Below are 15,071 nucleotides of genomic sequence, written 5' to 3'. Positions count from 1 at the left end.
GCTATCAAGGCAGCTGCCTATCATGTCATGCCCTACCTGCACAGGTGTGCTGGCTACTCAAATGATCCAATTAAGGAGGCCATTTAGTCAGCAGCAGCAGAAGTCCTGTGCCTGGACGCTCCAACAGGGGCCAGACACAAGCAGAAGCAGAAGCAGCAGAAGCAGCAGCAGCACCACCTTTTGTTTTTTGGCTGCAGCAGCAGCAAGGCCCACAGGGCTGGCTAGCTGGCTAGCCAGCAAGCAGGTAGCAATGAAAGTAGGAATCTTTCTTTTTAACCCTGTAAGGGGGTGGTGCACTGTACCCGAAGATACTGCCATATCGGGTCAATGCATAGGGCGACGGAAGCAAGCTTCGAAATCGGCCCCCGTTCTCAAAAATCCATTTAATATATGGTCCCCAGATAGGGGACGTATCAGATATTAAACTGATAAGAACAGATTCTACACTTGATCTTAGCCAAAAGGCCGAGAAGCGATAACCGTGAAAGGGGCGGGCCCAACAAGGTCCCCTTCATGGGCACTATCACTGCTTGCTGTCAGGGAGGCTGCCAGACAATTTTCCATGCACACTCTGGGCTGGGGGGCAGTCAACCACCAGTACACACAGCAGAACCTAAACCCATACCATTATTGCTAAGCAGCAAGACAGGGGCCCATTGCACTCCCACGGGGCCTTTTTAAATGCAATCCATAACCCGGATTTGCCAGGAACCCTTCTTACTCCTCCTACTTGCATGTGACACTGGGCTTAGGATCTGCATAGGAAACACACACACAAGCACACACCTACCTTTGTTGCCTGCAGATGCCTCCTTGGCTGTCCCCAAACGGTATCAAACCAACACCCACGGGAAGCTGTAAGCATAGAGGACATGCCTGCACCCCATTGGACTTACCTGTGTGGGTTAAATCCGGGTTATTTGACAACCTATGGCGGTGATGGTTCTGCTCAGGCAGAGCAGTGCTGATGCTCCTCATAAAGCTGTCGCTGCTGTGAAGGTTCTAGGTGACATCACAAATCCCTTTGGTTACATACACAACAAAGCTGGGTTGTTGTTGTTTACACTCTGCAAGGCCTGTGGAAGTGAGTGACATCATAGCACTGTAGTTCTGAGGGTTCAAGATGGATGCAACAATCTCCTGTTGCTTCTATGAAGGCCGTAATAGACGACATCACCAAACAGCTCCATAGTCACATACACAGCAAAGGAGAGATGTTGTTTACACCTAGTGATGTCAGTGGTATTGAGTGACATCACAGCACAGTGCTAAGGCTCCTGGGCCTGGACACAGCAGCGGCTGCAATATCTCAACGGAGAATACGTTTATATCTATGTGTGTGTGTGCGCATATATATATATATATATATATATATATATATATATATATATATATTTCTCCGCCGAAATCACTTTTAAACCCATTTCCACCTTTTTTTCCCTTCTCTTCCTCTTACTTTTTTTTCACGTTTTTTTACGTTTTTCTCCTTTTCGCCTCTTTTCTGGGCGTATTATTCTTCTTTTTCTTCTTTTTTTTCGTCTAATGCATACCCCATCAGTGCAGCAATGCTTATTCAATACCGCCAGCAGATGGAGACACTGGGGGATAATTTTCTAAGGATTTATACTGATTTTTCCTGTCTGAATTTGTCGCACAGAAAGTTGCAGGCCAAATATGTGTGACATTTCTGCGACTTTAGCTTCTAGAGCATTTTTACAACATTATACATAGGTGCTGAATACATAAAAAGCGACTGTTCAGCGACAGACAAGTCGCATCGGCTGAAAGTAGGCCAGAATGTCAGTCCATGTTGGAGCAGGTTTAGATACAGTCTAAAGCATAGATCTCAAAGTCTGTGCACAGAATTTAGCAAGGGCCTCGCACCTTCTGATGCATCAGGTAGGTGCACAATAGCATAGCCTAACCCTCTGTACTTTGGTCTATATTGATGCGGGACATAGACAGCCAGCTGATGACCAATCCATTAGTGCAATGGATGGCTGGAAGCATTTGTCTTTGCCTTTGCAATACCACAGAAGCAATGCATGGTCAATGTACAGCAATGACACACCTGTGTGAACAGCCAGGAGACCCCCCCCCCCCCCCCATGTTATGTTACATAGTTACATAGTTAGTACGGTCGAAAAAAGACATATGTCCATCACGTTCAACCAGGGAATTAAGGGGTAGGGGTGTGGCGCGATATTGGGGAAGGGATGAGATTTTATATTTCTTCATAAGCATTAATCTTATTTTGTCAATTAGGAACATTCAGCACCCACCCGCTATCAAGGCAGCTGCCTATCATGTCATGCCCTACCTGCACAGGTGTGCTGGCTACTCAAATGATCCAATTAAGGAGGCCATTTAGTCAGCAGCAGCAGAAGTCCTGTGCCTGGACGCTCCAACAGGGGCCAGACACAAGCAGAAGCAGAAGCAGCAGAAGCAGCAGCAGCACCACCTTTTGTTTTTTGGCTGCAGCAGCAGCAAGGCCCACAGGGCTGGCTAGCTGGCTAGCCAGCAAGCAGGTAGCAATGAAAGTAGGAATCTTTCTTTTTAACCCTGTAAGGGGGTGGTGCACTGTACCCGAAGATACTGCCATATCGGGTCAATGCATAGGGCGACGGAAGCAAGCTTCGAAATCGGCCCCCGTTCTCAAAAATCCATTTAATATATGGTCCCCAGATAGGGGACGTATCAGATATTAAACTGATAAGAACAGATACTACACTTGATCTTAGCCAAAAGGCCGAGAAGCGATAACCGTGAAAGGGGCGGGCCCAACAAGGTCCCCTTCATGGGCACTATCACTGCTTGCTGTCAGGGAGGCTGCCAGACAATTTTCCATGCACACTCTGGGCTGGGGGGCAGTCAACCACCAGTACACACAGCAGAACCTAAACCCATACCATTATTGCTAAGCAGCAAGACAGGGGCCCATTGCACTCCCACGGGGCCTTTTTAAATGCAATCCATAACCCGGATTTGCCAGGAACCCTTCTTACTCCTCCTACTTGCATGTGACACTGGGCTTAGGATCTGCATAGGAAACACACACACAAGCACACACCTACCTTTGTTGCCTGCAGATGCCTCCTTGGCTGTCCCCAAACGGTATCAAACCAACACCCACGGGAAGCTGTAAGCATAGAGGACATGCCTGCACCCCATTGGACTTACCTGTGTGGGTTAAATCCGGGTTATTTGACAACCTATGGCGGTGATGGTTCTGCTCAGGCAGAGCAGTGCTGATGCTCCTCATAAAGCTGTCGCTGCTGTGAAGGTTCTAGGTGACATCACAAATCCCTTTGGTTACATACACAACAAAGCTGGGTTGTTGTTGTTTACACTCTGCAAGGCCTGTGGAAGTGAGTGACATCATAGCACTGTAGTTCTGAGGGTTCAAGATGGATGCAACAATCTCCTGTTGCTTCTATGAAGGCCGTAATAGACGACATCACCAAACAGCTCCATAGTCACATACACAGCAAAGGAGAGATGTTGTTTACACCTAGTGATGTCAGTGGTATTGAGTGACATCACAGCACAGTGCTAAGGCTCCTGGGCCTGGACACAGCAGCGGCTGCAATATCTCAACGGAGAATACGTTTATATCTATGTGTGTGTGTGCGCATATATATATATATATATATATATATATATATATATATATATTTCTCCGCCGAAATCACTTTTAAACCCATTTCCACCTTTTTTTCCCTTCTCTTCCTCTTACTTTTTTTTCACGTTTTTTTACGTTTTTCTCCTTTTCGCCTCTTTTCTGGGCGTATTATTCTTCTTTTTCTTCTTTTTTTTCGTCTAATGCATACCCCATCAGTGCAGCAATGCTTATTCAATACCGCCAGCAGATGGAGACACTGGGGGATAATTTTCTAAGGATTTATACTGATTTTTCCTGTCTGAATTTGTCGCACAGAAAGTTGCAGGCCAAATATGTGTGACATTTCTGCGACTTTAGCTTCTAGAGCATTTTTACAACATTATACATAGGTGCTGAATACATAAAAAGCGACTGTTCAGCGACAGACAAGTCGCATCGGCTGAAAGTAGGCCAGAATGTCAGTCCATGTTGGAGCAGGTTTAGATACAGTCTAAAGCATAGATCTCAAAGTCTGTGCACAGAATTTAGCAAGGGCCTCGCACCTTCTGATGCATCAGGTAGGTGCACAATAGCATAGCCTAACCCTCTGTACTTTGGTCTATATTGATGCGGGACATAGACAGCCAGCTGATGACCAATCCATTAGTGCAATGGATGGCTGGAAGCATTTGTCTTTGCCTTTGCAATACCACAGAAGCAATGCATGGTCAATGTACAGCAATGACACACCTGTGTGAACAGCCAGGAGACCCCCCCCCCCCCCCCCCCCATGTTATGTTACATAGTTACATAGTTAGTACGGTCGAAAAAAGACATATGTCCATCACGTTCAACCAGGGAATTAAGGGGTAGGGGTGTGGCGCGATATTGGGGAAGGGATGAGATTTTATATTTCTTCATAAGCATTAATCTTATTTTGTCAATTAGGAACATTCAGCACCCACCCGCTATCAAGGCAGCTGCCTATCATGTCATGCCCTACCTGCACAGGTGTGCTGGCTACTCAAATGATCCAATTAAGGAGGCCATTTAGTCAGCAGCAGCAGAAGTCCTGTGCCTGGACGCTCCAACAGGGGCCAGACACAAGCAGAAGCAGAAGCAGCAGAAGCAGCAGCAGCACCACCTTTTGTTTTTTGGCTGCAGCAGCAGCAAGGCCCACAGGGCTGGCTAGCTGGCTAGCCAGCAAGCAGGTAGCAATGAAAGTAGGAATCTTTCTTTTTAACCCTGTAAGGGGGTGGTGCACTGTACCCGAAGATACTGCCATATCGGGTCAATGCATAGGGCGACGGAAGCAAGCTTCGAAATCGGCCCCCGTTCTCAAAAATCCATTTAATATATGGTCCCCAGATAGGGGACGTATCAGATATTAAACTGATAAGAACAGATACTACACTTGATCTTAGCCAAAAGGCCGAGAAGCGATAACCGTGAAAGGGGCGGGCCCAACAAGGTCCCCTTCATGGGCACTATCACTGCTTGCTGTCAGGGAGGCTGCCAGACAATTTTCCATGCACACTCTGGGCTGGGGGGCAGTCAACCACCAGTACACACAGCAGAACCTAAACCCAAACCATTATTGCTAAGCAGCAAGACAGGGGCCCATTGCACTCCCACGGGGCCTTTTTAAATGCAATCCATAACCCGGATTTGCCAGGAACCCTTCTTACTCCTCCTACTTGCATGTGACACTGGGCTTAGGATCTGCATAGGAAACACACACACAAGCACACACCTACCTTTGTTGCCTGCAGATGCCTCCTTGGCTGTCCCCAAACGGTATCAAACCAACACCCACGGGAAGCTGTAAGCATAGAGGACATGCCTGCACCCCATTGGACTTACCTGTGTGGGTTAAATCCGGGTTATTTGACAACCTATGGCGGTGATGGTTCTGCTCAGGCAGAGCAGTGCTGATGCTCCTCATAAAGCTGTCGCTGCTGTGAAGGTTCTAGGTGACATCACAAATCCCTTTGGTTACATACACAACAAAGCTGGGTTGTTGTTGTTTACACTCTGCAAGGCCTGTGGAAGTGAGTGACATCATAGCACTGTAGTTCTGAGGGTTCAAGATGGATGCAACAATCTCCTGTTGCTTCTATGAAGGCCGTAATAGACGACATCACCAAACAGCTCCATAGTCACATACACAGCAAAGGAGAGATGTTGTTTACACCTAGTGATGTCAGTGGTATTGAGTGACATCACAGCACAGTGCTAAGGCTCCTGGGCCTGGACACAGCAGCGGCTGCAATATCTCAACGGAGAATACGTTTATATCTATGTGTGTGTGTGCGCATATATATATATATATATATATATATATATATATATATATATATATATTTCTCCGCCGAAATCACTTTTAAACCCATTTCCACCTTTTTTTCCCTTCTCTTCCTCTTACTTTTTTTTCACGTTTTTTTACGTTTTTCTCCTTTTCGCCTCTTTTCTGGGCGTATTATTCTTCTTTTTCTTCTTTTTTTTCGTCTAATGCATACCCCATCAGTGCAGCAATGCTTATTCAATACCGCCAGCAGATGGAGACACTGGGGGATAATTTTCTAAGGATTTATACTGATTTTTCCTGTCTGAATTTGTCGCACAGAAAGTTGCAGGCCAAATATGTGTGACATTTCTGCGACTTTAGCTTCTAGAGCATTTTTACAACATTATACATAGGTGCTGAATACATAAAAAGCGACTGTTCAGCGACAGACAAGTCGCATCGGCTGAAAGTAGGCCAGAATGTCAGTCCATGTTGGAGCAGGTTTAGATACAGTCTAAAGCATAGATCTCAAAGTCTGTGCACAGAATTTAGCAAGGGCCTCGCACCTTCTGATGCATCAGGTAGGTGCACAATAGCATAGCCTAACCCTCTGTACTTTGGTCTATATTGATGCGGGACATAGACAGCCAGCTGATGACCAATCCATTAGTGCAATGGATGGCTGGAAGCATTTGTCTTTGCCTTTGCAATACCACAGAAGCAATGCATGGTCAATGTACAGCAATGACACACCTGTGTGAACAGCCAGGAGACCCCCCCCCCCCCCCCCCCCATGTTATGTTACATAGTTACATAGTTAGTACGGTCGAAAAAAGACATATGTCCATCACGTTCAACCAGGGAATTAAGGGGTAGGGGTGTGGCGCGATATTGGGGAAGGGATGAGATTTTATATTTCTTCATAAGCATTAATCTTATTTTGTCAATTAGGAACATTCAGCACCCACCCGCTATCAAGGCAGCTGCCTATCATGTCATGCCCTACCTGCACAGGTGTGCTGGCTACTCAAATGATCCAATTAAGGAGGCCATTTAGTCAGCAGCAGCAGAAGTCCTGTGCCTGGACGCTCCAACAGGGGCCAGACACAAGCAGAAGCAGAAGCAGCAGAAGCAGCAGCAGCACCACCTTTTGTTTTTTGGCTGCAGCAGCAGCAAGGCCCACAGGGCTGGCTAGCTGGCTAGCCAGCAAGCAGGTAGCAATGAAAGTAGGAATCTTTCTTTTTAACCCTGTAAGGGGGTGGTGCACTGTACCCGAAGATACTGCCATATCGGGTCAATGCATAGGGCGACGGAAGCAAGCTTCGAAATCGGCCCCCGTTCTCAAAAATCCATTTAATATATGGTCCCCAGATAGGGGACGTATCAGATATTAAACTGATAAGAACAGATACTACACTTGATCTTAGCCAAAAGGCCGAGAAGCGATAACCGTGAAAGGGGCGGGCCCAACAAGGTCCCCTTCATGGGCACTATCACTGCTTGCTGTCAGGGAGGCTGCCAGACAATTTTCCATGCACACTCTGGGCTGGGGGGCAGTCAACCACCAGTACACACAGCAGAACCTAAACCCATACCATTATTGCTAAGCAGCAAGACAGGGGCCCATTGCACTCCCACGGGGCCTTTTTAAATGCAATCCATAACCCGGATTTGCCAGGAACCCTTCTTACTCCTCCTACTTGCATGTGACACTGGGCTTAGGATCTGCATAGGAAACACACACACAAGCACACACCTACCTTTGTTGCCTGCAGATGCCTCCTTGGCTGTCCCCAAACGGTATCAAACCAACACCCACGGGAAGCTGTAAGCATAGAGGACATGCCTGCACCCCATTGGACTTACCTGTGTGGGTTAAATCCGGGTTATTTGACAACCTATGGCGGTGATGGTTCTGCTCAGGCAGAGCAGTGCTGATGCTCCTCATAAAGCTGTCGCTGCTGTGAAGGTTCTAGGTGACATCACAAATCCCTTTGGTTACATACACAACAAAGCTGGGTTGTTGTTGTTTACACTCTGCAAGGCCTGTGGAAGTGAGTGACATCATAGCACTGTAGTTCTGAGGGTTCAAGATGGATGCAACAATCTCCTGTTGCTTCTATGAAGGCCGTAATAGACGACATCACCAAACAGCTCCATAGTCACATACACAGCAAAGGAGAGATGTTGTTTACACCTAGTGATGTCAGTGGTATTGAGTGACATCACAGCACAGTGCTAAGGCTCCTGGGCCTGGACACAGCAGCGGCTGCAATATCTCAACGGAGAATACGTTTATATCTATGTGTGTGTGTGCGCATATATATATATATATATATATATATATATATATATATATATATTTCTCCGCCGAAATCACTTTTAAACCCATTTCCACCTTTTTTTCCCTTCTCTTCCTCTTACTTTTTTTTCACGTTTTTTTACGTTTTTCTCCTTTTCGCCTCTTTTCTGGGCGTATTATTCTTCTTTTTCTTCTTTTTTTTCGTCTAATGCATACCCCATCAGTGCAGCAATGCTTATTCAATACCGCCAGCAGATGGAGACACTGGGGGATAATTTTCTAAGGATTTATACTGATTTTTCCTGTCTGAATTTGTCGCACAGAAAGTTGCAGGCCAAATATGTGTGACATTTCTGCGACTTTAGCTTCTAGAGCATTTTTACAACATTATACATAGGTGCTGAATACATAAAAAGCGACTGTTCAGCGACAGACAAGTCGCATCGGCTGAAAGTAGGCCAGAATGTCAGTCCATGTTGGAGCAGGTTTAGATACAGTCTAAAGCATAGATCTCAAAGTCTGTGCACAGAATTTAGCAAGGGCCTCGCACCTTCTGATGCATCAGGTAGGTGCACAATAGCATAGCCTAACCCTCTGTACTTTGGTCTATATTGATGCGGGACATAGACAGCCAGCTGATGACCAATCCATTAGTGCAATGGATGGCTGGAAGCATTTGTCTTTGCCTTTGCAATACCACAGAAGCAATGCATGGTCAATGTACAGCAATGACACACCTGTGTGAACAGCCAGGAGACCCCCCCCCCCCCCCCCATGTTATGTTACATAGTTACATAGTTAGTACGGTCGAAAAAAGACATATGTCCATCACGTTCAACCAGGGAATTAAGGGGTAGGGGTGTGGCGCGATATTGGGGAAGGGATGAGATTTTATATTTCTTCATAAGCATTAATCTTATTTTGTCAATTAGGAACATTCAGCACCCACCCGCTATCAAGGCAGCTGCCTATCATGTCATGCCCTACCTGCACAGGTGTGCTGGCTACTCAAATGATCCAATTAAGGAGGCCATTTAGTCAGCAGCAGCAGAAGTCCTGTGCCTGGACGCTCCAACAGGGGCCAGACACAAGCAGAAGCAGAAGCAGCAGAAGCAGCAGCAGCACCACCTTTTGTTTTTTGGCTGCAGCAGCAGCAAGGCCCACAGGGCTGGCTAGCTGGCTAGCCAGCAAGCAGGTAGCAATGAAAGTAGGAATCTTTCTTTTTAACCCTGTAAGGGGGTGGTGCACTGTACCCGAAGATACTGCCATATCGGGTCAATGCATAGGGCGACGGAAGCAAGCTTCGAAATCGGCCCCCGTTCTCAAAAATCCATTTAATATATGGTCCCCAGATAGGGGACGTATCAGATATTAAACTGATAAGAACAGATACTACACTTGATCTTAGCCAAAAGGCCGAGAAGCGATAACCGTGAAAGGGGCGGGCCCAACAAGGTCCCCTTCATGGGCACTATCACTGCTTGCTGTCAGGGAGGCTGCCAGACAATTTTCCATGCACACTCTGGGCTGGGGGGCAGTCAACCACCAGTACACACAGCAGAACCTAAACCCATACCATTATTGCTAAGCAGCAAGACAGGGGCCCATTGCACTCCCACGGGGCCTTTTTAAATGCAATCCATAACCCGGATTTGCCAGGAACCCTTCTTACTCCTCCTACTTGCATGTGACACTGGGCTTAGGATCTGCATAGGAAACACACACACAAGCACACACCTACCTTTGTTGCCTGCAGATGCCTCCTTGGCTGTCCCCAAACGGTATCAAACCAACACCCACGGGAAGCTGTAAGCATAGAGGACATGCCTGCACCCCATTGGACTTACCTGTGTGGGTTAAATCCGGGTTATTTGACAACCTATGGCGGTGATGGTTCTGCTCAGGCAGAGCAGTGCTGATGCTCCTCATAAAGCTGTCGCTGCTGTGAAGGTTCTAGGTGACATCACAAATCCCTTTGGTTACATACACAACAAAGCTGGGTTGTTGTTGTTTACACTCTGCAAGGCCTGTGGAAGTGAGTGACATCATAGCACTGTAGTTCTGAGGGTTCAAGATGGATGCAACAATCTCCTGTTGCTTCTATGAAGGCCGTAATAGACGACATCACCAAACAGCTCCATAGTCACATACACAGCAAAGGAGAGATGTTGTTTACACCTAGTGATGTCAGTGGTATTGAGTGACATCACAGCACAGTGCTAAGGCTCCTGGGCCTGGACACAGCAGCGGCTGCAATATCTCAACGGAGAATACGTTTATATCTATGTGTGTGTGTGCGCATATATATATATATATATATATATATATATATATATATATATATATATTTCTCCGCCGAAATCACTTTTAAACCCATTTCCACCTTTTTTTCCCTTCTCTTCCTCTTACTTTTTTTTCACGTTTTTTTACGTTTTTCTCCTTTTCGCCTCTTTTCTGGGCGTATTATTCTTCTTTTTCTTCTTTTTTTTCGTCTAATGCATACCCCATCAGTGCAGCAATGCTTATTCAATACCGCCAGCAGATGGAGACACTGGGGGATAATTTTCTAAGGATTTATACTGATTTTTCCTGTCTGAATTTGTCGCACAGAAAGTTGCAGGCCAAATATGTGTGACATTTCTGCGACTTTAGCTTCTAGAGCATTTTTACAACATTATACATAGGTGCTGAATACATAAAAAGCGACTGTTCAGCGACAGACAAGTCGCATCGGCTGAAAGTAGGCCAGAATGTCAGTCCATGTTGGAGCAGGTTTAGATACAGTCTAAAGCATAGATCTCAAAGTCTGTGCACAGAATTTAGCAAGGGCCTCGCACCTTCTGATGCATCAGGTAGGTGCACAATAGCATAGCCTAACCCTCTGTACTTTGGTCTATATTGATGCGGGACATAGACAGCCAGCTGATGACCAATCCATTAGTGCAATGGATGGCTGGAAGCATTTGTCTTTGCCTTTGCAATACCACAGAAGCAATGCATGGTCAATGTACAGCAATGACACACCTGTGTGAACAGCCAGGAGACCCCCCCCCCCCCCCCCATGTTATGTTACATAGTTACATAGTTAGTACGGTCGAAAAAAGACATATGTCCATCACGTTCAACCAGGGAATTAAGGGGTAGGGGTGTGGCGCGATATTGGGGAAGGGATGAGATTTTATATTTCTTCATAAGCATTAATCTTATTTTGTCAATTAGGAACATTCAGCACCCACCCGCTATCAAGGCAGCTGCCTATCATGTCATGCCCTACCTGCACAGGTGTGCTGGCTACTCAAATGATCCAATTAAGGAGGCCATTTAGTCAGCAGCAGCAGAAGTCCTGTGCCTGGACGCTCCAACAGGGGCCAGACACAAGCAGAAGCAGAAGCAGCAGAAGCAGCAGCAGCACCACCTTTTGTTTTTTGGCTGCAGCAGCAGCAAGGCCCACAGGGCTGGCTAGCTGGCTAGCCAGCAAGCAGGTAGCAATGAAAGTAGGAATCTTTCTTTTTAACCCTGTAAGGGGGTGGTGCACTGTACCCGAAGATACTGCCATATCGGGTCAATGCATAGGGCGACGGAAGCAAGCTTCGAAATCGGCCCCCGTTCTCAAAAATCCATTTAATATATGGTCCCCAGATAGGGGACGTATCAGATATTAAACTGATAAGAACAGATACTACACTTGATCTTAGCCAAAAGGCCGAGAAGCGATAACCGTGAAAGGGGCGGGCCCAACAAGGTCCCCTTCATGGGCACTATCACTGCTTGCTGTCAGGGAGGCTGCCAGACAATTTTCCATGCACACTCTGGGCTGGGGGGCAGTCAACCACCAGTACACACAGCAGAACCTAAACCCATACCATTATTGCTAAGCAGCAAGACAGGGGCCCATTGCACTCCCACGGGGCCTTTTTAAATGCAATCCATAACCCGGATTTGCCAGGAACCCTTCTTACTCCTCCTACTTGCATGTGACACTGGGCTTAGGATCTGCATAGGAAACACACACACAAGCACACACCTACCTTTGTTGCCTGCAGATGCCTCCTTGGCTGTCCCCAAACGGTATCAAACCAACACCCACGGGAAGCTGTAAGCATAGAGGACATGCCTGCACCCCATTGGACTTACCTGTGTGGGTTAAATCCGGGTTATTTGACAACCTATGGCGGTGATGGTTCTGCTCAGGCAGAGCAGTGCTGATGCTCCTCATAAAGCTGTCGCTGCTGTGAAGGTTCTAGGTGACATCACAAATCCCTTTGGTTACATACACAACAAAGCTGGGTTGTTGTTGTTTACACTCTGCAAGGCCTGTGGAAGTGAGTGACATCATAGCACTGTAGTTCTGAGGGTTCAAGATGGATGCAACAATCTCCTGTTGCTTCTATGAAGGCCGTAATAGACGACATCACCAAACAGCTCCATAGTCACATACACAGCAAAGGAGAGATGTTGTTTACACCTAGTGATGTCAGTGGTATTGAGTGACATCACAGCACAGTGCTAAGGCTCCTGGGCCTGGACACAGCAGCGGCTGCAATATCTCAACGGAGAATACGTTTATATCTATGTGTGTGTGTGCGCATATATATATATATATATATATATATATATATATATATATATATTTCTCCGCCGAAATCACTTTTAAACCCATTTCCACCTTTTTTTCCCTTCTCTTCCTCTTACTTTTTTTTCACGTTTTTTTACGTTTTTCTCCTTTTCGCCTCTTTTCTGGGCGTATTATTCTTCTTTTTCTTCTTTTTTTTCGTCTAATGCATACCCCATCAGTGCAGCAATGCTTATTCAATACCGCCAGCAGATGGAGACACTGGGGGATAATTTTCTAAGGATTTATACTGATTTTTCCTGTCTGAATTTGTCGCACAGAAAGTTGCAGGCCAAATATGTGTGACATTTCTGCGACTTTAGCTTCTAGAGCATTTTTACAACATTATACATAGGTGCTGAATACATAAAAAGCGACTGTTCAGCGACAGACAAGTCGCATCGGCTGAAAGTAGGCCAGAATGTCAGTCCATGTTGGAGCAGGTTTAGATACAGTCTAAAGCATAGATCTCAAAGTCTGTGCACAGAATTTAGCAAGGGCCTCGCACCTTCTGATGCATCAGGTAGGTGCACAATAGCATAGCCTAACCCTCTGTACTTTGGTCTATATTGATGCGGGACATAGACAGCCAGCTGGTGACCAATCCATTAGTGCAATGGATGGCTGGAAGCATTTGTCTTTGCCTTTGCAATACCACAGAAGCAATGCATGGTCAATGTACAGCAATGACACACCTGTGTGAACAGCCAGGAGACCCCCCCCCCCCCATGTTATGTTACATAGTTACATAGTTAGTACGGTCGAAAAAAGACATATGTCCATCACGTTCAACCAGGGAATTAAGGGGTAGGGGTGTGGCGCGATATTGGGGAAGGGATGAGATTTTATATTTCTTCATAAGCATTAATCTTATTTTGTCAATTAGGAACATTCAGCACCCACCCGCTATCAAGGCAGCTGCCTATCATGTCATGCCCTACCTGCACAGGTGTGCTGGCTACTCAAATGATCCAATTAAGGAGGCCATTTAGTCAGCAGCAGCAGAAGTCCTGTGCCTGGACGCTCCAACAGGGGCCAGACACAAGCAGAAGCAGAAGCAGCAGAAGCAGCAGCAGCACCACCTTTTGTTTTTTGGCTGCAGCAGCAGCAAGGCCCACAGGGCTGGCTAGCTGGCTAGCCAGCAAGCAGGTAGCAATGAAAGTAGGAATCTTTCTTTTTAACCCTGTAAGGGGGTGGTGCACTGTACCCGAAGATACTGCCATATCGGGTCAATGCATAGGGCGACGGAAGCAAGCTTCGAAATCGGCCCCCGTTCTCAAAAATCCATTTAATATATGGTCCCCAGATAGGGGACGTATCAGATATTAAACTGATAAGAACAGATACTACACTTGATCTTAGCCAAAAGGCCGAGAAGCGATAACCGTGAAAGGGGCGGGCCCAACAAGGTCCCCTTCATGGGCACTATCACTGCTTGCTGTCAGGGAGGCTGCCAGACAATTTTCCATGCACACTCTGGGCTGGGGGGCAGTCAACCACCAGTACACACAGCAGAACCTAAACCCATACCATTATTGCTAAGCAGCAAGACAGGGGCCCATTGCACTCCCACGGGGCCTTTTTAAATGCAATCCATAACCCGGATTTGCCAGGAACCCTTCTTACTCCTCCTACTTGCATGTGACACTGGGCTTAGGATCTGCATAGGAAACACACACACAAGCACACACCTACCTTTGTTGCCTGCAGATGCCTCCTTGGCTGTCCCCAAACGGTATCAAACCAACACCCACGGGAAGCTGTAAGCATAGAGGACATGCCTGCACCCCATTGGACTTACCTGTGTGGGTTAAATCCGGGTTATTTGACAACCTATGGCGGTGATGGTTCTGCTCAGGCAGAGCAGTGCTGATGCTCCTCATAAAGCTGTCGCTGCTGTGAAGGTTCTAGGTGACATCACAAATCCCTTTGGTTACATACACAACAAAGCTGGGTTGTTGTTGTTTACACTCTGCAAGGCCTGTGGAAGTGAGTGACATCATAGCACTGTAGTTCTGAGGGTTCAAGATGGATGCAACAATCTCCTGTTGCTTCTATGAAGGCCGTAATAGACGACATCACCAAACAGCTCCATAGTCACATACACAGCAAAGGAGAGATGTTGTTTACACCTAGTGATGTCAGTGGTATTGAGTGACATCACAGCACAGTGCTAAGGCTCCTGGGCCTGGACACAGCAGCGGCTGCAATATCTCAACGGAGAATACGTTTATATCTATGTGTGTGTGTGCGCATATATATATATATA

General features: G+C 46.5%; 7 non-coding genes across 7 annotated transcripts; all 7 read right to left on the bottom strand.

Annotated features, from left to right (window-relative positions):
* Nucleotides 1-286: 286 nt before the first annotated feature.
* LOC130312465 (U2 spliceosomal RNA) lies at nt 287-477 on the bottom strand. The gene has a single exon (XR_008860581.1). It is a non-coding gene; the product is annotated as a U2 spliceosomal RNA (small nuclear RNA).
* A 2,093-nt stretch (nt 478-2,570) lies between these two features.
* LOC130312444 (U2 spliceosomal RNA) lies at nt 2,571-2,761 on the bottom strand. The gene has a single exon (XR_008860560.1). It is a non-coding gene; the product is annotated as a U2 spliceosomal RNA (small nuclear RNA).
* Nucleotides 2,762-4,854: 2,093 nt separating this feature from the next.
* On the bottom strand, nt 4,855-5,045 carry LOC130312443 (U2 spliceosomal RNA). The gene has a single exon (XR_008860559.1). It is a non-coding gene; the product is annotated as a U2 spliceosomal RNA (small nuclear RNA).
* Nucleotides 5,046-7,144: 2,099 nt separating this feature from the next.
* LOC130312470 (U2 spliceosomal RNA) lies at nt 7,145-7,335 on the bottom strand. Its single transcript, XR_008860585.1, has one exon. It is a non-coding gene; the product is annotated as a U2 spliceosomal RNA (small nuclear RNA).
* A 2,092-nt stretch (nt 7,336-9,427) lies between these two features.
* Nucleotides 9,428-9,618, bottom strand: LOC130312469 (U2 spliceosomal RNA). The gene has a single exon (XR_008860584.1). It is a non-coding gene; the product is annotated as a U2 spliceosomal RNA (small nuclear RNA).
* Nucleotides 9,619-11,714: 2,096 nt separating this feature from the next.
* On the bottom strand, nt 11,715-11,905 carry LOC130312464 (U2 spliceosomal RNA). Its single transcript, XR_008860580.1, has one exon. It is a non-coding gene; the product is annotated as a U2 spliceosomal RNA (small nuclear RNA).
* Nucleotides 11,906-13,993: 2,088 nt separating this feature from the next.
* Nucleotides 13,994-14,184, bottom strand: LOC130312453 (U2 spliceosomal RNA). The gene has a single exon (XR_008860569.1). It is a non-coding gene; the product is annotated as a U2 spliceosomal RNA (small nuclear RNA).
* Between the last annotated feature and the right edge of the window lie 887 nt (nt 14,185-15,071).

The sequence above is a fragment of the Hyla sarda genome, unplaced genomic scaffold, assembly GCF_029499605.1.
Source record: "Hyla sarda isolate aHylSar1 unplaced genomic scaffold, aHylSar1.hap1 scaffold_1717, whole genome shotgun sequence".
NCBI classification, from domain to species: domain Eukaryota; kingdom Metazoa; phylum Chordata; class Amphibia; order Anura; family Hylidae; genus Hyla; species Hyla sarda.
The sequence above is the reverse complement of the archived record's forward strand: the minus strand, read 5'-3'. Positions and strand labels throughout refer to the sequence as shown.